The 22,749-nt window shown below is 42.9% G+C and overlaps 1 protein-coding gene across 4 annotated transcripts in view; it reads right to left on the reverse strand.

The window, feature by feature from the left end:
* Positions 1 to 18,430, reverse strand: part of TEC (tec protein tyrosine kinase) — a 56,649-nt gene extending 38,219 nt beyond the window's left edge. The window contains exons 1-3 of one of the 4 annotated variants that reach the window (XM_054823094.1): positions 18,277 to 18,425; positions 6,677 to 6,789; positions 5,937 to 6,051 (exon numbers count right to left, since the gene is read on the reverse strand). The gene's annotated coding sequence lies outside the window, so the exon portion shown is untranslated. Of the gene's footprint in view, positions 1 to 3,429; positions 3,469 to 5,936; positions 6,052 to 6,676; positions 6,790 to 18,276 lie in introns of those variants that run through there. The other 3 variants (XM_054823092.1, XM_054823093.1, XM_054823095.1) reach the window with 3 other exon arrangements.
* Between the last annotated feature and the right edge of the window lie 4,319 nt (positions 18,431 to 22,749).

The raw sequence follows: 22,749 nt of genomic DNA on the forward strand, positions 1-22,749 counted from the left end.
AGTTTCACACCACGATTGATACCTGTAGGACAGACTTAAACACAAACACACCCGCAGTTACTCGGTTGGCAAGTCTGGCTCCAGAGCCCTGCCAGACAGAAAGTGCCAGGCAATCTCCTCTGTTCTTTGCAATAATACCGGCTTCAGCACAGCTAACCTCCTCCCTCATCTGCTCGCCCTGCCGTGCCACTCTGCCTCGCGTGGGTGCCAGCGTTCCTCCCGCTGGGCTGGGAAGTGGGCTAGGGAAGGGGTCCAACCAGACATTTCATCACGCAGCACAGCCTGCGCAAACTTAACACACGAGGTGGCACAGAAGCAGGAACGAAAGGGTAGGGAAAGGTTGTGGAGAAGCTGTTCCAGAAACCTTTCCCCGCCCCATTACCTTTCCCTTTGCTAGCTTTCTGCCGGACCTGCCCGCTGCCTCCAGCCGTGCTCCAAAGCCAGGGCACGCTGCAGGCGCAGACCTCGTCCGCAGCTCGGGCTAGGGCAGCACGGCTGCGGGCTGAAGCCATGGCTTGAAGAGGGAACAGCAGCATCTGCTGAAGCACCAGTGACTATGAGCATCTTCTCAAGTGTGTGTATGTGTGGAGGGCGGGGGGGGGGGGGATGACTCAAGCCTAAGCCAAGCACTGCAGATCTCCATACCAGTGGGAAATTTCACCCACATCTAAAAAAAAAAAAAAAAAAAGATTTTTTTTCACCTCACAGGGCTGAATTTGTGCACCTATTTACTACTTAGAGTATTTCAAAATTCACTGGGGAAATGTATTTACATTTTTCTCTGTGGGCAATGTAATTTCAGCATGGACAAAATAGTGCATTTCACAGCACTGTGCAGAGAAGCTTGAAGAGCCACAGGCCTCCTCATGACATTACTTAAACTTTACATTTAACTTTACTTTTGTAAGGTAAACAAATTCACTTTAGTGCCTCTTTTGCTTTGTGCCCAAACACGTCATTATTTGTTGTGACAGTACGTGAAATGACACCTCTCACCTTCCAGTGTAATCCTGATGCCGCGTTTCACTCCCTGTTTTGGCCAACTAAACTCTCGTATCCCACACTCCTGCCATTTCACACAGCTGGATGTAGTTGTTCACTGCTTTGAAACATCACTTTTTAATGTATATCTCTGCACATGCTAAAAAATTAGTCTGTGGTTTACATGGAACTATAAAATAAGACCAGGTTAGGATGCGTAAGTAAGACTGTAACGGGATTGGAAATTATTACAAACTAATTGCTGATTATTACAAACAATCCCTTTTTGTTTTTCCTCTTCCTCTGATGCACGTACACACATACAATGTGCTGGTCATCTGGCACATTGCCTTTTGGGGAAGAAGACTGATCTTTTTGAGTTAATAATTGTCTAGAGTGCATTCTTTAATTGCTCAAGCTGCCAATTTCTTTTTTATTGCCCTTCTAAAAATAAATTCAGAATCTTAAAGGTAATTACAGAAGGAAAGATACCACCATGAACGGAAAACACAAATATTGTTCAAAGAATTAAAAGCCAGTATTAACCTTCAGACCAGCTTAAAGCATGCCAGACTATAAGGGTTCCCATCACAGGCTCTCCCACTCAAAACAATCCTTGTGGTCTCTATAGTACAAATTCTCTGTTGGCACTTATGAAAAACATAGTAATTATTTGTCTTAAACTGTGATCTGAGAAACCCCCAGACTGCTATACTAGACCGCACAAAAAGGACTCAAAATTAACTATGATTTCAAATCTCAGTACTGATAATGCTAAAATACTGCATTTCCCTGCCAGCCCTCTTTGGTAACATTAACATTATACAAGAAACAAAACAAAAACCCTTTTGACAAAGTCAGTGTCAAAAAAATAAAACCATCAGTAATGTAATTGGTCAATGTCTGCACCTGGTTGCTACACTGAATTATCTCTGCTATGGAGATCTCTGCAGATTAGAACCAGTTTCCCACGTCAGAAGATCTGCCTTTGGTCACAGAAACCTCTTTTGTCTGGGTTTTTTTTCCCAAGTCAATGGGTCTGGCCACATTTCTGTTTCAATAAATAAGGCTCCGGACAACTGAACCCTCGCCTATTATTCCGAAAGTTCCTTTCCAAAACTGCAATACTTCATTGAGAAGTACCTGTAACAGCCACCCTCACCTCTTATCAAACCCATACATCACTACTTTTTCTTCAGTACGGTTTTAGAAATTTTCTGCATTATCCACCCCCAAATATTCCCTTGTTCCCAGACCATCCCTCAGGACACGCAGCTGTTTGCGTGACATGCTGTTACCTTCTTACAACCAGCTGTGGGAGTTTCACACTGCCACCCATCTAAACTGTTCCCAGTATCACTTCTGCCAAGGACTTGCCTTGTTCCCTGCCAACCTTAGTTGCGTGATAACAAATATGATCTAATTTGCAGAGGTGCTGAGTACTCAGAATTATGACTGAGTTACAGATTCTCAGATATTTTTTAGGGCAGGAAAACATTCTCAACTTCAAGTGTGAAAGCCTGCATCAACGTGCACTATCCATCTTCACATTCTACAAATATTCACCTGTATGGCCACGAAGTCACCACACGCCTTCGTCAAAACACATGAAACGACTGTTAAGATAAATCTGCTGAGTCAATATTGGTCAGGATGCACAAAGTAAGTTTTCACTTGTAGACAGAGCTTCTTATGCATGCCACCTCTCCCGGTTTTCACTGGGGAAAACTGAGGCACTAAGTGATGAGGTAACCCCAGTGCTTGCAACACTACCCACCTATCTCCTGGTTCCCACTCCCAGCTGCTGGATCGTGTTTGTTTAGTGAAACAATTAGTTACCATAACTCAGTCGGTAAGCACGTGTAGCATTCAAAAAGTGGAATAAATGTATGAAAGTCCCAGTGGAAGTTCTAGTAAGTAGAAAAGAGAAAGTGCATCCCAATCTGACCAGGGCTTCTCTGATCCAAATGCGTTTTATGGCACAAAGCTTTGTACCACACAGTCACGGAGCGGTTCAGAAGAAAAAAAGGCATTCTGAAAAACACGCTTATCACAACAGTCATAAAAAGAATACCAACAGCAAACATTTGTCTGTGGCTGAAAACAAAAATAAAATCAAGCTGGAACTCTGTTTTCAGAGTTTTGACCCCCTCCTTAGTGACAGTAACATTTATCTGGGAATTCAAATTATGTAATATTCCACTAATTCAATTAAAAATATCAAAATGTCAATTTTAAGTACACAGATGGTACCTTGTAATTGAGTCAAATCTCTAACTCTTCAAGAATTTTATTTTTTTTCTAATTAATTCAGATCAATTTGCTGATCAAGTTCATAACATGTCCCTGCAAACAGCTGCAGCGAGGTAAGTGAACAGGCAGCACGTTGCAGCTCTGGGTAGAGAGCAGAAACAGCGCAGAAGGAAAAAGAAAAGAGGAACTCCTTACCCTGGTTTTTCTGCTGAAGCTGCTGTTGCTTTATCATGAAACTACAAATCGAGTTACATGCGAATAGTTGCCTACATGAGTATCCAGCACAGGCTTATTTGAATAATTACTACTTAGCATAAGCAAGGATTGCAAAATCTGCTCTTGTGCTTCATATGGTAGAAAAGTCTTTTTGACCCACATCTAAGGTTGCAGATTCAACCTCCAAAAAATAAGACAACTGAATAAAAGACAACTGTTATTAATCCCTATTCAAACAGTAAATTTCACAGAAATACAAATACAGAAAAATATACTGTAGCATAATCTTTCATAATTTTAAAAATGGAATTAAGGGGGAAAATACTGTAATGATATCTGAGATGTATCATATGCCAGAAAAAGGAGAAGTAAAAAATATTTGGATTTGCCTTTTTTTCCCCCTCCTCTCTTGTTTTAACAGCAGACTCTCAGAAACCACTTCGATCATATGCTTTTTTTTTTAAACTGAGAGAAATACAGTTTGAGGGGGATACTTTTGAATGGATTTCAAAATTATACCCAAAGGTTTGCAAAATTCTAGCCTCTGTTTCAAAGTCAGCCAAAGAATAACTGTCTAATTTTGTACATAATCAGACCCTGTGAAAATAAAATTCATATTTGCCTGCACTAAATTTAGGTTGAAAAGTGAACAGGCTAAGGGGTAACTCAGTGACAACTCTTCGACTGGAGATTCTGAGATAACCACGTGATGTTGCAAACTATCCTTCGTTCCACTGAAAGCTACTGACTACACACGCAGGAGGAGTATCACTGCAACCAGCACAGATTTTCCAAAATTCCTCGGAAACAGGCTGAGTACATTTTACAAAATACAAGTATTTGTTTCCTTTTAGCATTATAACTTAGGTAGCTGGGGTAAGTGAAGAAAACAGCACTGAAAGAAGTGACGGTCCCTCTTAGGGCCAGCTGGAATTGAGTTTGTTCACCACACCAAACTGGACCATGAACTCGTCAACCATCGCAAAAGACAAGTAGAGCCAAAGTGCACAGAACAACTCAGGAAAAGTAGCAAGAGCAGCAAAAGAGTTTCTTTCCCCTTACAATGATGAGTTCAGATTTAGCAGAATGACACGTACACATCTCCAAATCATTTGTAAACTCAGCTATTGCTCTTTATTGTGACATCCTGTAAGCAGTATGTTCCAATGTCTAAGTTATCCTTTCACAACTTTATAGTGCGCCTTCAATTCCCTCATGAATAAATTATTTAGGAAAGGAACCTCTGCTTTATCAATTACATAAAAATTACATCATTACCATCCATGACGCAGAAAATATGTTGACATGGGCATTTTTTAAAATTATTTACTGCTAAGTTTGAGTTAGCAACACTACGGGATACCATACAAAGGACGGACTGATCAATTTTCACTATCCTTGACCACTTCTTGTATTTTTATTCATTCCTCTAGAGCTGAGTATTTGTAGCTTTTCTTATTTCTTCCACATAAAAGCTCTGCAATATCTATAAACTTGCACTATTTTGCTTTCAGTTTTTCAGATCAAAAACCTCTATATCACACATAACGTTCTTTGCTGGAATAAAATAAAGCTGAAACTTAGTTTGAGACACAGGAAAGGAAGACACAAAAAGACTTTGAAACATCAGTTAAAGTAGCAAAATCCAAAAGTTTTCTCAGCCTACTGACCTGCACACACAGCCACCTGTCCTCTTTAAAGATAAAAAGGTTTTCAACGTGTCACTGCCTCAAGAAATAGTATTGGTGATAGCCTACAGTGCAAGAGCTGAATACCTGTTCGTTTTGTTAGTCAAAAGGTATGAGTTCATCTTACAATTTCATTGAAGGCTAGAAAGTCATCTTCATTTCTGTACTAAAGACAGACAAAACCCACTGCCCAAGAGTTGCAAATCTTTCTGAACACGAACTTGTTTCCCTACTGTATTTATCGCCTGCAAAGTGATGTTGGTACAGATGTAACATCTCCAAGCCTGTGTTTTTGCTGCCCTTCCAATGCTTGTGAAAAGTCTTTGTCGTTCTTTACCATCATTTATATAGATTAAAGTTTAAACCCTACTTTCATTCACCACTTTTTCTCACACAGAGTAATAATATGACATGAAAAGCTGATGGTTTATGTTGTTGGGGGAAAGAGGTCTTTATACATATATACCTATATAGAAAGTAGATGTAATTCATCGTATTCATGGGAAAGGTGATTAAAAATGTATGCAAAGCCACACACAGAAAACCTTCAACAGTAAGAGAATCTCAAATGCTCTGCCAGTCTAGTTTTCTAGACTTGAGAATATTAGGTAGTTCTGTAACCACGTATATGTTATATACATGGCTTTGCATCACCCTCTGTTTAATCCATATAATAGTTGCTATTATTTCCATAATAATGCTATTACCATTAGCTACTATTGTTAAATTCCACTCCAGCATCCAAAGTTACTACTTTATTGTTGCTGTAGACGGTGAAAAGCTTTTGAGGTGGCCTACCACAATTGAACGGTGCTTCCAACAGAAGAAACCAAATCGCAAGTCTTCTGCAGGCAGAACTGGCCTCTTCTACTGCAAACCTGTGGGTTTGGGCTCACTAGAAGCCATATGCAGTCTGACAAAATAAAATATCCTGTCAGCAAGTTTTACTACATTCACACAGCTTCCAGGCAAGAGCTTTGCATATTTGGCAGCCTTAGCATACAGGGAGACCAAATTTTTACAACAAGACAAACTTATCCCCAGTTGAGCCTTCTGACAAAACCTCCTGTGACAGCCAGCAAAATCACGTGTGAGAAAGATAGCTATATTTTAATGATCACTCATTTGATTCAAGCAAAGGAAGATTAAAATTAGAGAAGCAATTTAAAAAAGCAACCTTTCTTTTTAAAGACTTCTTTTTGAGAGTAGAGTTCTAATTTTTGAATGAAGGAAGCAGCGCTATCACAGTGATGAATTTAAGCAGCTGACTGAGGATGCTGTCGCTAATTATACCCACTGCCTGGTATGGCACTTATTGCCATTTCCATGATGCCTAATCCACACTGTTCAGGCAATGATGAAATCCAAGCCTAATATCTTTATGCACTGAGAGCTGACATTAACCCTTAGAAGGGAGACAGCCAATTTTCCCAGGTCCAAGCTTTGTTGCTCAGGTTGATTTTTATTTCTAAATGCCAGTATTAAGTGTAGTGAAAATGGTAAACTTAAGTTTTCTGCTGACATACAGCAGCTCTTACCTGCTGTGGTGCCATCACCAGGACTTCAGGATGCTGCGAGGAGTTTGACTGCAGCTGGCCAGATGAGGCAGAGCATAAAGAGATTTGCTTCTTCACTTGTGCAGCGTAAAGGTCTGGTGAAGAATATTAGTTTGGTTTACTTGCACAAATACAACTGGCCCTCAGCTGACAGAGAAGAGGTAAAAGATAAAGCATGAACAGAAAGGAAAGGTCAGGGTCTGAAGTGGGAGGAGGCATACTGGTCCTTCTTACACATGTGCATACCCTCAAAAGGAAACGGTCCTCTCTGTTCTGGCAAGTATTTTCAAAGTAAGGTTAGAGAGGAAAATGGAAGAACTACCTCCAAACCAGCACAGCATTGGTTTGGAGGAGCAGAAGCTCACAGACAGCAGAGTATTTACTTCACTTTTACACAGACCGAAGCTATTTCACCAGTCTCCCACTGGCCCTGGGGAGGCATTCCATAAAGCAGAGCTGCTGCCTCAGCCTTTTTACTAAAATCCCCTGCCGATAAGAAGGGAAGAGAAACAGTAACGCCCACTTACTAAAGAAACAGGCAAAGATGAGATTGGCAAAGGAAATGGGCGATGCTTGTGCAAAAGCTTTTCCTACTTCTCCAGAAGCCGGAGATTTGGAGGGCTGAAAAAATAAAGGTTCTGTTAAATCAGAGGTTCAGCCTAATTCTGTTTAGGAATCTAAAGCTCACCATTAAGTAGGAAGTCAATTGCTATTGTACACAAAACTGCAAATCTAAGAAAAGCAAAGCAAATCTATGTGGAAGAGGGAGGAAAAAAAACAAAACAAAACAAAAAGCGGTCAACAGTGCCCGGGGCTGCTATTCTTTTTAATTAAAGGAGTCAGTTTAATTCACTTTCTTATACAATTATACAATTTCAGGTGAGCACTTAATGTTTTACACCAAAAATAAGCTCAATTTATTTCAGTATTCAAGACACTCTTTTGACATGGTCTAACTAAAATACTGTAATACATAACAAATCATGACTTGCTTTATGCATAGGGAATGACTAATACTTCCTCAGTTACTTCTCTTTCCAAACACTTTAAGATGAACTTTTTCCCCTAAACAACTAGTTGTTCTCCAACTACTAAATTAGAGAACTACTTGTTCTCCAGCTACTAAAGTTAACTCTTTCTGCTCTGCCAGCATACATGCCAAGTAACTGATACCAATACAATGAACCTAATTTTGCACTAACTTGAACATGATCACAGCCTTGTTTTATACCATTGGACTGACATACCTCAAAGTGGAGAATGGTAGAAATAAGTCACCTATTAACCATCTAGCACCACCTCTCCTCTGGTCCCAAGCTCATTAATTCTAGAGGTAGAAGCAATCTTCCACAATAATATTTCAACACACAAAAGCAACACCCAGCCTTCTAGATCATTACCTGCAATCATCTTAAAAGCTAACAAGAAAACTCAATCAGCAGTTGAAGGACAGCTTTTCTGGCTTGAATATACACTGGCAGCAATAAGCAAACCTGAAATACTCCAGAAGAGGCTTTCTGTTCTCTGTGCCAAAAGACTGCCATGGCAAAGTGCCACTGGTACATCTATATGGCACAGCTGAAGCCACAGAAATCCTGGCTTGGCTCCTGATGGCAGAAAAGCAGAATCGGCACTACCCTGTACTTGCACTACTAAACAGTACTCTGGGAGTATTCATTCAGGTGCAGATTCCGCTGCACTTGTTTGTGATCCTAGCCGGCTTGTTGCCAGCTCCTCTCACCTGAACTCCACGGAAAAAAAACCACAGACGAGCCCACGGATGAATATCTTGAGTCACTCGTTCCTAGGCTGACACAGAATTTTCAAAGAATGCCATGAACAGGATGGCTTTAAGCTTGATAAAGGTTTTATGAATTAAAAATATATTTTCCATGTCTCACAAGAGGCATGTAGAAGTGGTCTGTAGGTACATCCCACACAAAGTAGAAGCAGGCATCAATTATGACTTCACCTCAGCACTCTGTCCCAGGCTACCCTTGAATGACCTGATATGCCTTGCATATGTAGAAGCACAGTGGGTCATAGAGCACCTCTAATTTCCTCAATGCCTGCAGGAAAACCAGTGATATGGATACACAGGTTTTGAAATCCATCTTCAAAAGCCAGCCTTTAGTTACAAAAGCTCAGACTATGCAGTCCATCAGAGCCCTGCTCCATGTATAATGATCTGACAATACTCAAAAAGGTAGCAATTCACCCTCTCAATGTGCCAGCTAGCAGTACAACTAGTGAGATGAGTTTATTTGGAGAAGTTCCTAAAATTGAATTGAATCAAAACAGCATTTGGTTTTAAGACACCCTGCAAACGTCAACTATGTATCTGCTGTTTATTACTAGGGAAACAAGCTATTCACCTAGCAACCTGTCACCTGCTTTTTGCACTTATATTTTATTCACAAGAAATGTAAAGGAGCTTCTTTCTTCTTCAGGGAAACTACCATTTCTCAAATTGATAGCAGGCTGTAGCTCCTTATCTGTTTGTCTTCTAAGACTATTTCTGTCATTTCAATAATTAGATTTTCTTTAGTCAGATAGAACTGTCTCATCAGAATTCAGGTATAAATCATTTTATCATTTCTGCAAAATATTCTCTTTTCCCGCCCCCTTTGCAGCTAGGTAGAAACTATATTACTTCTGAAAATGGGTAAAAACTTGTAGCACCTGCAACATAAAAGCCAGCTGAGTGCTTTAGTTTCTACAGAATGACAGTTATAAATGCATCCTTGAGCCTCAGTGCAAAGGGATGGCTTATGGGAAAACTAGTCCAGACCCATCTGTAATGAATTGGCTACCTCCCAGCTAAGGACCACATGGTCATAAAATAAGCATATGGCTGGGAAGAGCTGCAAGGAAGTGCTGAGGTCAGGGAAAGTTTGCAAAGAAGTGGTTGGCTTTCAGGGAATTTGGAGGGGGACTCTTAGTCATGCGGCTTGCAGAAGAGAAACCTACCTCTGGATAAGCACTAGGTTAGAGAGTGGTGATGGCTGCTGTATTGTTTTTCTTTAATATTAACACCAATTTAACAGAACCAGATGAGATGGCTCTGAACCAGCTCCAGGGATGTGCTGTTACTTTTTCCTGGGCTGTTGAAGGCCACAGTCTACTCTCCACACTGCTAAAATCACAATCTTCTTTCTATCTTTTATCAAGCATCCACCCTTCTAGGTCATTCATATAGAGTACATATGAGCCAAGTTTCTGTCTACTCCATAGGAACAGCTGTTAATAAACCCATTGTAGGCACTCTTTCGAAAAAGAAAATAAGCTTAATAAAAATCACATCCTCTTTTTAGTTAGCCTTTTAGATGGTCTGTGAAGAACATCTTAGCAGCAAGGTCTAATATTGAAGTTTCGCTGACTAGTTAGGTTATCTGAGGCAAGAGTTAAACAGAGTTGCGAACAAGAGATTAAGCACCGCTCCTGCATGCCCTGTACCTCCCGTCAGGCACAATTCCAACATCTGTACACCAGCATTATGCCTTTAACAAAATTAGGCAAGCAAAAGACATAGCCCAGGTCTTATAGTGTGTGTGTGTATATATATAGCAATGTGGTAAGATGCTGGCAATATATGCTAAAAATTTATGTAACATGCTTTTTTATTATTATTATAACAACTGTTTAATCCAAATCAGATATACCAGAAACTACACCATGTTTGAACACATTCATGACTAGGGCCATTAATAAGAAAAATAGGCATTTATATTAATAACTGGTTTTAAATAGAGACAGAAACAAGCACCCACTAGACTATGCAGAAGCTACTCAGTAAGAAATACTTCAAGAATAAACAGGGGAATTTCAGCTGAAGACAAACTGTGAAGTTGACTCAGATGATGAGCTACTGGCCACAACTCACGTGTTGGCATCCACATTGACTAATGGGTGTATTTCCCCTCAAAGTCTTTATTCTGAGGTAGTATTATAAGACCACTTGATAACTGTAGCTTTTTTGCAACTACTGAGCGGCTGACTAGTCCCAAACTTCTCTCGTACAGCCAGTGCTGATACATCTAAAGTTACAAGTCAAAACTGCCTTCTGTGCATGAGGAAAAACCCAAGGCAACAAGTGGGTGACAGGAAATACTGCAAGTTCCTGTTTGCCAAGTTTCCTCTGTGGCATTTTCACCAGGATACGTCCCCTCCACTACGAAACAAGTGCAAGAGATTCAACCCAGAATGAATGACCATTTACATTTCAGCTGAGATCTTGTACTACTGTTCCCATATCTGGCAATTCAGGGCCATGCATACCAAAGCAGTGGCGCTTGCAAGGTCAACATCCTTATCTTCTGATCCCAGACTCTCTCACCTTGTTATATTGGATGGGTTACAAGGAAAATTTCACATAAATGAAACTCGTAATTCCCCCACCATCACACCACACCCTCACTTCTCTGAGATGGGACAACACGGCTCTTAGTGTGAAAATTACCACTTGATTGCACTCAGAATTGTAGAAGTAGTGCTACCAGACTGAATTTCACATTGTCATGTTTTGTGCATGTCTAGCTGACATACTACTTGAAGGACTGTACTTACAGTAGCTTTCATTTTCTTTAATCAGCTAACAAAGCCTTTCAGTTTCTGCTTTGCTCTGTACTTGAACCACTTGCATGTTATGATAGGGATTAAAAATTAAAAAAACAGACAAAGACCTCTAAGTAGAATCCACACTGCTGGCTACCTTATGGAGAGCTACTTGGAAGAATGAGACCTATTTTCCTGAAGTTACTGACACAGATCCCACAGAGCTCTACCCTAAAATTATTCGTAGTGTTCTGTTAAATTGTTAAACTTCTACTTGCATTTCAGCCGCTTACAAATAAAGCCTCTACACAGAGGACTGAATCCAGGCTGCAACCTTGAAGAGTTTCCTCTTCACATACAGTGCAACCGAAGCAACATGGAATACCAAAGGACTTTAGTTTCACTCATGTCAAAATATAAGTATCGATTTAGGGGAAAAAATTCTCACTGAATCTGAAAATAAAGACAACTGAGTCATTGCTGTGGTCTCATGTTTTCCCTTTCCTCTCACTCCTGCAAGGCAGTGAGCATCTCTAGTGAAGTGGCTTGTTATCTCTGCTCCCCTTAATGTCATTTCTCAAATGTCCGGGTGTTTCAACCGCTGCGAGCTAAACAGGGAATGCGAGCACTTGTCAGGTGTCACAAGACATTCAGCATCTTAAGGAACTGTATTCAACTTAAAATCTCTTTGAGATACCATGCAATACTATCATTAATGCTTGACATTATTTTGCTCCACTTATACCACTCAATTATTTACGGTGAGGTATAAGGATACTACAGAAAGGGCATCACCAGAAGTTGGGCTAACACAATCTAGTCCCATTGATGTAAAAATGACAAGGGGTAAAGTTATGACACTGCAAAGGTAAGATAAGTTAGTCCTTTATGGCTAATCTCAAATTTTCACGGGGAGTGCCTGCTTCATGCTGACTTTCAAAGTTTCAGTTCAAGAGATCCAGAAAAGTAACTACGCAAAACTGAGGAAAACTTGCTGCTTGCCATGACTTTATTTTTAAATGAGGGAGCTGTAATCCCCCTCATACTTTGAGAGAGTGTCTTGGTGAGAAGAGCAAACCGAAACAGCCCAACCAGCCATGGTCTGAATGAAACAGTGGCCTAATGGGAAAAGAAAACCACACACGGCTACGTAACTAAACATATCACATAATGCTTTACACGTAAGTGAGCTGAATTGAAGTTGCACTGGCAATTTTGAACCAGTGACTCTCAACATCCGAGTGCTACACTTCTTCATGTTTAAAATAATGTTCTTTTAAGCATCTTTGCTGGATACAGTTTAGGTAGCAATTTTACTTCCAAAAGATCTCAAAGTATATTTAAGATTACCAGTTTAAAGGATCTCCCATGGGGCAGAAAAAAGCAATCCATTCAGCTCAACTCCCTTTACACATTAAAGGGTACATCCCTTGAATCAGGTCACACAACCCAAGGTGGGACAGGCCCCCCTCTCTCCTCCCACCATGGCACTGGGAATGGCTGGGGTTTGCAACTTCAGCTGGGAAGAGATGCTCGTAATTGGGAAGGGGAGGCAGAGAAAACACACACGCAATTATTTTTTCTGCCAGGATATGGAGCTTGAGCCTATGATATAGGACATTCACAGGGCAAGCGGTAATGCTAAATATGATGTATTATGGCTGTCTTGCCTACCCTGTAGGCTAGTACAGAGAACCTGACAAAATGATTTTTGCACAGGGCTGCCTAGGACAGAGTTACAAGGGATACTATGTTCAGCTAAAACTGAAGGGCAGTTATCTGGGTCTGATGGTGACTTACATGGCTATCCTGAAGGGGGGAAAAAGAAAAAAAAAAAAGGAAAGAAAAAGTCTTCTTTTGTTTAATAAGCATAAATGGTCAGGAATTGGTCCCAGTCTAATGTGACAGGGGACAGTGCACTCTCCAGAGGGGCAGGGTCTCGATATCCTGCCCAGACCCTGGTTCAGAAGAACCCCACTTTCTGTACCACCCAAAGCTGGGCTTTTATGCCCCACGTACGAGGGAAACAAGGCCTAGATCTTAAAACATTCTTATGATTTAATCAGATAGCAGCTTATAATAGGCATAGGGCTGAGCAAACCCCCCACCCCCAAACAGGAAACTCAGCTGTGACCTACTTGAGCATACGTGAAGTTATACCCTACATGTGGCAAAGTGGTACCCATTCATACATCCGCTGGTAAGGGAAAACATGAATGAGGAAAAGCAGGAGTGCCAAGAAAGCATTCGCCCAGGTCCCACATACCTCAGCACACTGCAATCTTTTTTTTTTCTTCCTTTTTTCCTGCATTTGTTTAATGTTGCATAGGATTTTCACCTTAAGAACTGAAATGAGGCAGCCCAGTTGCCAGCTTTCTGCTTTGCCTCGGAAGAGAGGTTGTGACTGCAAATGTGGCCAAACACTTCTCCTTCCTGTCACCAAGAGCCGAGTCCCGTGGCTGCCCCTGGCAGACGGGTAACAGCTCTCACACATCAGCCAGGCTTGGGCTCCTCCAGAGCAACTCGTCTCTGTGGCAGGCTCCTGAAAACCATCTCTCCTGCCCACAGTACCAAGGCCGAACCACAACCAAGCTAGGCACAAGCTTTACTGAACCGCCCAGAATACAGGACAGTCATTCAACCAAGATGCGTCTTTTCAGCAACGTCATTTTCCTCGTAAGTGTTTGGGTATTGTCAAAACCAAAGACTTCTCCTAGGGGATCTCATTCTTAAGGTAAACCCTGCCCATGATAGACAGGCCTACTCCCAGGAGGCTTCTGCTGCTCTTCCAGAGATTTCATGATCCCATTTGAACACAGCAGCCACTTCACAGTGCTTGCAAGGAGCAGACCTCTCCTTACTCCATCCCACCTCCACACCTAGGAAATTGCAAAAATCTCCTCTCCCCACAAAGCATCTCCTACAATGAGATTCATCTCCCCACAAGTAAAAAGAGATCTATCTGGTTTTCAAAGTTTTATCTCACATGGTATTTTCCCCGACTCTGAATCACAGCCTGGGCATGGGATGACTGAGAACTGCCGGAGCTGTAATGGCCACGGGGCAGCGGTCAATCACAAGCCTCTGCTCCTCAGTTCCTCTTCTGCCGTGCCAGACAAAGGGCATACACATCCACCCCAACACTGGCTTCCCTCACCTACACACTGCTTGCTTTCTTTCTCTGATAAATACACCTGGAAAACCAGACCAGAAGAACAGAGTGCTCCTCTGCCCAAGGGCCAGCAGAGTAAATGGGGGATTTGCCTTTAGAAGTAACACCCTCCGTTAACAAAAATGCATTTCTTGAGACCTGGTTGACCATTTGTTAAAACGCAGGGGCAATTTCACTGGTTTCTGGACAGCTGTGCCCTGTTACATCAGTGACATATCTAATGCCTAGTTGCCCTGGTTTCAGCTGAGATAAGAGTTAATTTTTCTTTCTAGCAGCCAGTATAGTGCTGTGTTTTGGATTTAGTATGAGAATAATGTTGATAACATACTGATGTTTTTAGTTGTTGCTGTGTAGTTGCAGCATCCACACTAAGTTAAGGACTTTTCAGCTTCCCATGCCCTGCCAGGTGCACAAGAGGCTGGGAGAGCACGGCCAGGACACTGACCCAGACTGGCCAAAGGGATATTCCATACCATATGAGATCATGCTCAGTGTATCACCGGGGAAGCTAGCCAGGAGGTAGGATCACTGCTTGAAAACAGACTGGGCATTGGGTTGTTTTTTTCTGCATGTGGTGAGCAATTGCATTTATGCATCACTTATTATTGTTATCTTAAACTGTCTTTATCTCAACCCACATTTATTTTTTTCCTTCTCCTCCCCATCCCCTTGGGGAAAGAGAGCTGAGTGAGCAGATGTGCTGTGCTTAAGCCACAGCACTAGTGCTAGCATGCAGCCTTGGCCAGGATAATTAGGGTAAATTGGGCTGATCCTCGCTGCAGCGAGGAGGAGGTCTGTTAGGCTGCAATCAGTGTAATGAGTCGTTCCGTTGCATTTTGCATACCCATAGCCTCCTCTGTTATCAGTCATTTAATGAACATCATCACTAACTTCCATGGTGCAACAACTGACTGACCATTGCTTTCGTTTTTTAACCAATGCATTGGTAATTCTGTACAAATAGATACATACACACCACCTCAGGCCTTCTTCTCCAAGCCAACCTTTACTCCACTTTGCCCAAGTACTGCTTTCCATGTCTTTTGAGTTTTATACTGGCATTTTCCTATCCTGTTTCTGCAGGAGAGCCATTACAGACTGCTACAACAGTCTTCAGCATACACATGATTTGTTGGCATACTCAAACTTGCCTTTTTTTAGAGCACAGTTCCAAGTTCAGCAGTGGAAAGGTAATAAGTTACTGAAAAAACTCAGAATAAGCAAAAGTAGAAAAACATCTTAGAAGTTAATGGTTAACAGAGGCTGAAGACATTTTTTCCATGATCTTTGCATTGACAGCAGGAAGCACAGACTTCCATTGTCTAATACACAGAAAGTGTTTTGCATATTTGAGATACAAATATTTGTAAGAAACTTACACCACTGTGCACCTTATCTTGTGTATCCAGTCTATAAGCTAACACAACAGAGGGAATTAAATCTACAACAGGTTGCACCTACGTTTGGTGAAGGGGGAAGACTTTTCTTGATGCTTCCAGGCAATTCCGTGAAAGTAACCACTTCCCAGTTATTTTAACTTTAATTACAGGATACCACACTATCATGGCATTTCTGAACGCAATGTTGTTTCAGGGCAAGATGAAACAATATGGAGCTGATACGGTTTTATCAGTTCTATTTTATTTTTCTCCCTTTTTAGCCATTGTAGGCAGTCAGCCAGGTTACCGGATACGTTGCAATGCCAAATCCACAATACTGAGCTCACAGCTAAGAATTAAAATGTAACTTAACTTAGGACATAATTCTAGCTGCCTCACAATCAATGGTTTTAAAAAAGGTTTTAAAAATTCTACATTAACATACAAAAAAAAGGTGCTACTCCTATAAGTTTTGAAGGGCTAATAAAATCAGCTCTGGCAGCTGAGAACTAGAATTATTTCACAACAGAGGTCTAACTGGCAGTACATTTTAACTATGTGAGCTCCAAATCTTTGGGTTTGATTTTCACACCTGTGAGACTATCTCAAAAAAAAACAAGGAGGGAGCAACTATGTGCCAAACATAACCGGATCGTTCTATTTTCAGTGGTTTCAGCAGGCAAGCTCACATAGAAATCATCTAGTTCAAAATGCTTGTAATATTCATTTAGAAATTTAGCAGAACATGTAAAGCACCCTTTCATTTAGGGCTAAAGGCAGGCACAAATGTGAGTATTTCACCATAAGATGTACTTTCTCAATAAAGCAAACATGTAAAATAAAACCTAGAGAAATATGAAGACTATCACAGGAGAGTCTGATAGCAAATGGGCTCCTTCCTGCTGTAACCCCCTTACAAACCATAACCACCAAAAGGCTACAAGTAGCTACCTCCCCACCTACAAGAGCAACACCCATGAAACAAGAGCAGGATGCTTACAGGGCCTCTTCTGCACAGGTGGTGTGATCTGAGCAGCACAACTGGTGCGCTGAAAGGAAAGAGGAGCATGTGCAAAGTCACTCTGCGTACTCTCTCAAGTGTAACTGGGAGCCTATTTATATGGGTGCTGCTTTCTGATGGGCCAAAATACCCTAAACATTTATATAGCAGCCATAAGTAACGGCCCATCTTCCAGTTGCTGGAGAGTTCTGAGAAATTAAACAGTGATGCTTCACCCTGCGGCCATGCTATATCAAAGGTGAGACAGTCAGACAAAGCATCGGCAACATTTACTCTGAAATGAAAACAAATGCTTCAGAAGTACTCGCAAGACACCTTTTTAATCTACATTTCTGCTAGAGTCAGTTTTATCTCTAAAAGCTACAATCTCACTTATTTGACTCATAATATGATACTAAGCATCTCAGATCAGCATTTGTCACAGTAAGGTATGCATCTGTCATTCCAAGCAGAGAGCTTATGGCCATGTCTACACTAAAAGCTTAGTTTACAGTTCAAATAATTATTGGTTCTTACTTATAGGGACACAGAAAGGAAGCCTGTGGAAAAGCACCATGCAAATCTAGTCACCTACTGCAGGAGCTGCAGGTACGCAGTATCCCAGCACAAGGCTCAATAAAAGCAATCACTGCCAAGAAAGGATAACCACGCTGTGGGACAGAAAGCAGGGGGATTATTAAGTAGTCGCAATAGGACAGGGGATAATAGCTTTAAACTGAAGGAGGGTGGATTTAGATTAGATGTTAGGAAGAAATTCTTCACTGTGAGGGCAGTGAGGCACTGGAACAGGTTGCCCAGAGAAGCTGTGGATGCCCCCTCCCTGGAAGTGTTCAAGGCCAGGCTGGATGGGACTTTGGGCAACCTTGTCTGGTGGAGGGTGTCCCTGCCCATGGCAGGAGGGTTGGAACTAGATGGTCTTTAAGGTCCCTTCCAACCCAAACCGTTCTGTGATTCATTCTACAATTCTAAAATGACTGCATTCACACACAAGGCTAATCATGCCTTGAGACGAGGTGGAGCAGTCTTAGTAACACTGGAGTTCCATGGATATAAGGAAAGACTCAGAGAAGAAAGTCACATAAACAAGAAAGTACTCAGCAACTGTTAGTTTTAAAAAGGATTTGGCAGCCTGAGCTACAATCCCTTATATTACACAAACTGCAGCAATTTTAAGCAAAGGTTTAAAATGCAGCTTTTGTCATAGCTCCCGCTTACAGATCCGTATGACACTTGGACGTCGAGGAAGAAATACTTGTACGTCTTAAGCTGCAAACAGCGGCTGCTGCAGGGTGCACCAGCCCTCCCGGGACAGGCTTCCACGGCTGCGCCCCACTGCCGCCACGCTCGGGGCAGCCCCGGCTGGCAGCACGGTGAAATAAACCCACCCCCCCACTCCGCTCCCCGGGTCTCTTTGCGGGGACGGTCCCGCTGCTCGCCAGCCCCGGTTCTGCCTTACCTGAGCTTCCCGGCCGCCGCCGCGGAAAGAGCCCTGGCGCCGACGGAGCGGAGGGAGGCGGAAGGAGGGAGGGAGGGAAGTACTGCACTGCCCCGCTCCGGCCCGGGAAGCCGGCTGCGACACCGCCTCCTCCCGCCGCCCCGCCGAGCGCAGCCCCCCGCGGGGCGGTGGCGGAGGAAGCGGCGGGGGCGGCCCCTGAGCTGGCGCCCACTCCCCGCTCCGCCGCCGGGGCAGCGGCGCTGTCCTGGGCGTCCTCTGTGCTCGGGACAGGTGCGGAGCAGCGAGAAGCTGAGATAAGGAGGTGACCCACGTCAAGCAGACCTGGCATGAGCTGCCCAGAAATGTATCGGTGAAGAAAAATGCAAACTTTAGAAGTCGGAACTAGGTCTAAACTCCCCCCCAAAATCTAGGCACACACATGTTTGCTACCAGCTGGCTCTAAATATGTGTGATCAGTGCTTTGGCTCAGGTGTTTCTCATTCCAAACCTCAGGGAAGAGAGAGCACTCACAGGGCTGTGGGCTGGACTATGGGGAAGTGGTGGGCACAGCTCTCCTCTGTCCTGAGTGGGCTGTGCACCCTGAAGCTGCTCCTGTGTAATGGCCATCACAAATCTGCTCATGTCCAGGTAGCCCCTGGGGTTACAGTGCCTTCCTCCGTACTTAGCCATGTGTAATGGTCGCATCCAGTCACCCCAAAGCTCAGGCACTCATCTACACTCAGAATAACTGAAAGTGGCTTTTTGCACCCATCAGGAGCCTGTGTTGAACTTCAGGCTTCAGGGTCTATAGCAAGATATCACCCAGGCCGTCTTCTTTACCTCCTTCTCTTAGCTCAACCTTACCTATAGAAACTGTCAGTCTGCAAAACTTCACCGAGGAAAAAAAGAGCTTGTAAAGTTCAGTTAAAATACATCTCTCATGTTTTTAAGCGTCAGTCTAGAGTAAAGCAAGCAGGGTCTATGCTACTTGCAAGCACATTGTTTTGGGACTAGTGCATAATTGCTGGATCAACACAGATGTCTTTCTGTTCAGCTTGGAGGAAATGACTTACAGAGTCTTTGTTTTCACTTGGGGGATTTCCTCCAAATTATGCTTTGGGCGCTGAGGCCACATCTCCTGTGCCTGTCACTACTACTGAGCCCAGCGAGTCACAGGGCTGCGTCCCTAGTGCATGAGGCATCTCTGGTACAAACACGTGGGCAGTCTCCATGTGGCCACCTCACAGGCACCAGTCTCACCAGCCTGCTCTGACCACTCTCCCTATTCTCTGTCCCCACACATTTGTAGTGGCACACACTCAGGTGTCATACAGACCTCCTTACCCACTGCCACTGATGCTGTCAGTTTTGCAAAGCAGGCAACTTTTGCTTCATTTTTCAAGCAACAGCAGCTACAGCTTTCCCCACCCTGCCTGCTGCTGCTGTGGCGGGAGGAAAGGTTGATGAAACAGAACAGTTGCTTAAGGAGGGACATGGAATGGCTTTACCCCATAAGGTGCCATTTCTGAGCTCCAGAAAGAAGTGTCATCAAGCAGAGAGTGGTTATGGTACAACATGACTTGACCAGCAGCAGCTACATTACTCTTGAGACCACCCCAGAACTGCAGCAGCAGCAAAGGGACAGGAGAGAACATCTCCATGGTCCAAAGCACGTGGCTATTGCTAAGCTGAAGGTGTCCTTCTTACAACTACTGACCGGGAGCTAACCAATTTGATGTTGATTGATCAACTAACAGAGCATTTGTGGTGGAGGTGTGGATCACAAGTTTTTTTGCAAGCTTTGTGAAGCTTGCCAGTTCTCAGTCCTAAAAATGCTCTCTCTTCCCTTCCCACCTTCTTCTACCACAATGGCAGATAAAGGCATCAGCAGGACAGTGGGATCAAAGTAACTACAAGATGACACTGCTTCTGAGGACAGGGACATGCCTCTGAGGGACCGAAGAGGGTTGGCCACTGCCTGAAGGCTGGGCTCTGACTAGCTGTGCTTGCTTTGAATTATAACTGCTCTGGGCTGGACAGTGGCTGTGAGAGCAAGGAAAAGAGGTCTTCACCACCTTCTGGGGTGAAAGAAGAGGATGTGCTGAGCATTGGGAAACTCTCTCTTGAATGCACGCTGAGCACATGCATTGAGGAAAGGCTCAAATGCCTTCATTCTCATGGCTTGATGAGCAGGACATCACCATGCATTTGGATTTCTGCTGCACAGTTTTGGTTTCTTGTGGCCTGTGTGCCTTCATACTTGTTAAAGAGATCATGTGGTGTGATTTCAGTTTAAGAAACATGCCAATCCCTGCACAGTGCCAGGGTTTGTAGAATTACTGGGGGAAGGAGTTTTCATTTTGCAAGGAGGGTTTTGTTTTCCTTCTGTACTTCATAAATATCTAAAAGTGCCCATCACCAGGGATACTAGTGTGTCCTGATGTAATGCATTTAAAGAGCAAAAGTACTTATCAAATATTAAGCTTCTTTTATACATCTGTATAATTTTTACAGCAAGGAGGAGGCTGAGCTTCCCATTCAGGGGAATGTGTTGGCTTCAGGATTAAAAACAAAACCACTTTGCAGAAAAAGCAGCAAGTTGGAACCAGAAATTATTTCATTTCCCTAAAATTTCACATGCAGAAATGTTATGCAAACATGGGGAATGCAAAAAGGAGGGGACATTTCAGGGCTTCAGTTCTATTTCCAGAAGAGCTCAGTGTTATTTGCCATTTCCACCTTTTCTCTCCTCCCCTTAGAAGTTCAGGACCTCTGTGGACTGGGGTGGTGTAGCATTAATCCCACCTCTGGGCTGCAGGGATCGGAGCACTTGATGGCTGAGCCTTTTCTTTGGTAAGCCCCTGGGGACTCAGTGAACTGAAATGGCAACGTGATCTTGCCCCGTTTTGGATTAAAGGCCCTCAGCTCCCAGAGCAGTTGCTTTTGCTCTACTGCGAAGGAAGGAACAGCTGTGGAGAGTTCTAGTGGCAAAGTGCCCCTCTCTAGGAGGAAGTCTCCACTTCAGGACAGACTGAGGCTTATGAAATTTCAAGCCCACATATAGTGTAAAATACCAAAGAGAGAAAGAAGAATATGCAAGTTGGACAGCAACTTTGATGGACCATCTTTTCCAGCAGTTATTCATTTTTTTATGCTTCATCATCTCATGGTCCATGTCTATTCTCTCTTTGGAGATACTGTTGTTCTTTTGGGCAAGTTCTTGAGTCCAAAATGCTCCTTCTTTGCAATCTTTCTGGACAGAGAGAAGCACCTCTTCCAGTCCCTTGGTCACAGAGAGGCTCTTCCTCTCTCTCCCTTTCATGCCTCTCAGACCCTCTTCACCCTATTCAGCCCTTCTTCATTTCTCAGAGGCTTCTGTGAATTCAGTCACTGAGAATTTCCTCTGTTTCTCTTCCCTCACTTGCTGTGGGCAGAGATGACAAACGAGAGTTTTTCTCACTCTGAAGAGGGAGCCCTGTGAACAAGAGAAAAATTACAGTCATTCTTCATTGCCTGGTTTCCATATCAGCAAACATGCTGCTTTTCCTTTCTCCAGAACTTTTCCTAGTTTTGAGAGTTTTTGGGGATGATAATTTCTTTGCACCACTGAAAGTAACTCTAAACAGTGGAGTCTAATACAGACCTACCATAAAATATTCTTTCATGCCATCAATATTGTTGTGTTGAAGGTGGATGATGGAACCAGCAAAATGACTGGAAACCACAGGGACAGTATTCGAATAAGGCTTGGTTAGGAGAAGAGAAACCAGGAGGCAGGGGAGCCATGGGCTTTCTGGCAGACCAGCTTGCAAGGTGGGCTATGGATTGCTGGCAGACACTTTGAGCATGTTTTGGGGAGATTTTAACTGGAGGTTGGGGAGCAGAACTCAGTCTGGTACCTCTTCATGCTGTGGTTTTTTGATCCTGCCACACTTGGTGACATTTGGCACATCAGTGACATTCACAGTGATGTGTAGATCAACACTGTAATTCTCTACCAAAGTCCTGCCCAACTTCACAGAATTCCATGTTTTGTCTCCTGCTTCCATGTGAGGCAGCTGCTAGATCCTCGGTTTTAAAGCAGTGCTATAGTATGCCTTCTAAACTAACAATAAAGTTTTAACTCAAAGTTTAAACAAAAATATCTGACTTATGACATCTGGGCTCAAAGTTTCTTGGATTTTTAGGTATCCTCAGAGACTTGACAGGTCCAAGATCTCAGCATGATTCCAGTAGCTCACATGACCACAAGGATTAATGTCTTGATAGAAAAAAAGGCTGGGTATGATGACTGTCAAAGAGTGCAGCAACAAACCAGATCATATGCAAACAATTAAAGACCTGTGCCATCCCATTATCAGAGAGCAAGGAACAATAGAGGATAAACAGGTAAACACATGGTCCAGGCTTAGATGAGAGCAGCATAGGAAGGTATCTGAAAGATCACCAAAAGAAGTTTGCACAGAGACATCATGACCAACACAAATATTACAC

Source organism: Grus americana, chromosome 4 (assembly GCF_028858705.1).
Source record: "Grus americana isolate bGruAme1 chromosome 4, bGruAme1.mat, whole genome shotgun sequence".
In the NCBI taxonomy this organism is placed as follows: domain Eukaryota; kingdom Metazoa; phylum Chordata; class Aves; order Gruiformes; family Gruidae; genus Grus; species Grus americana.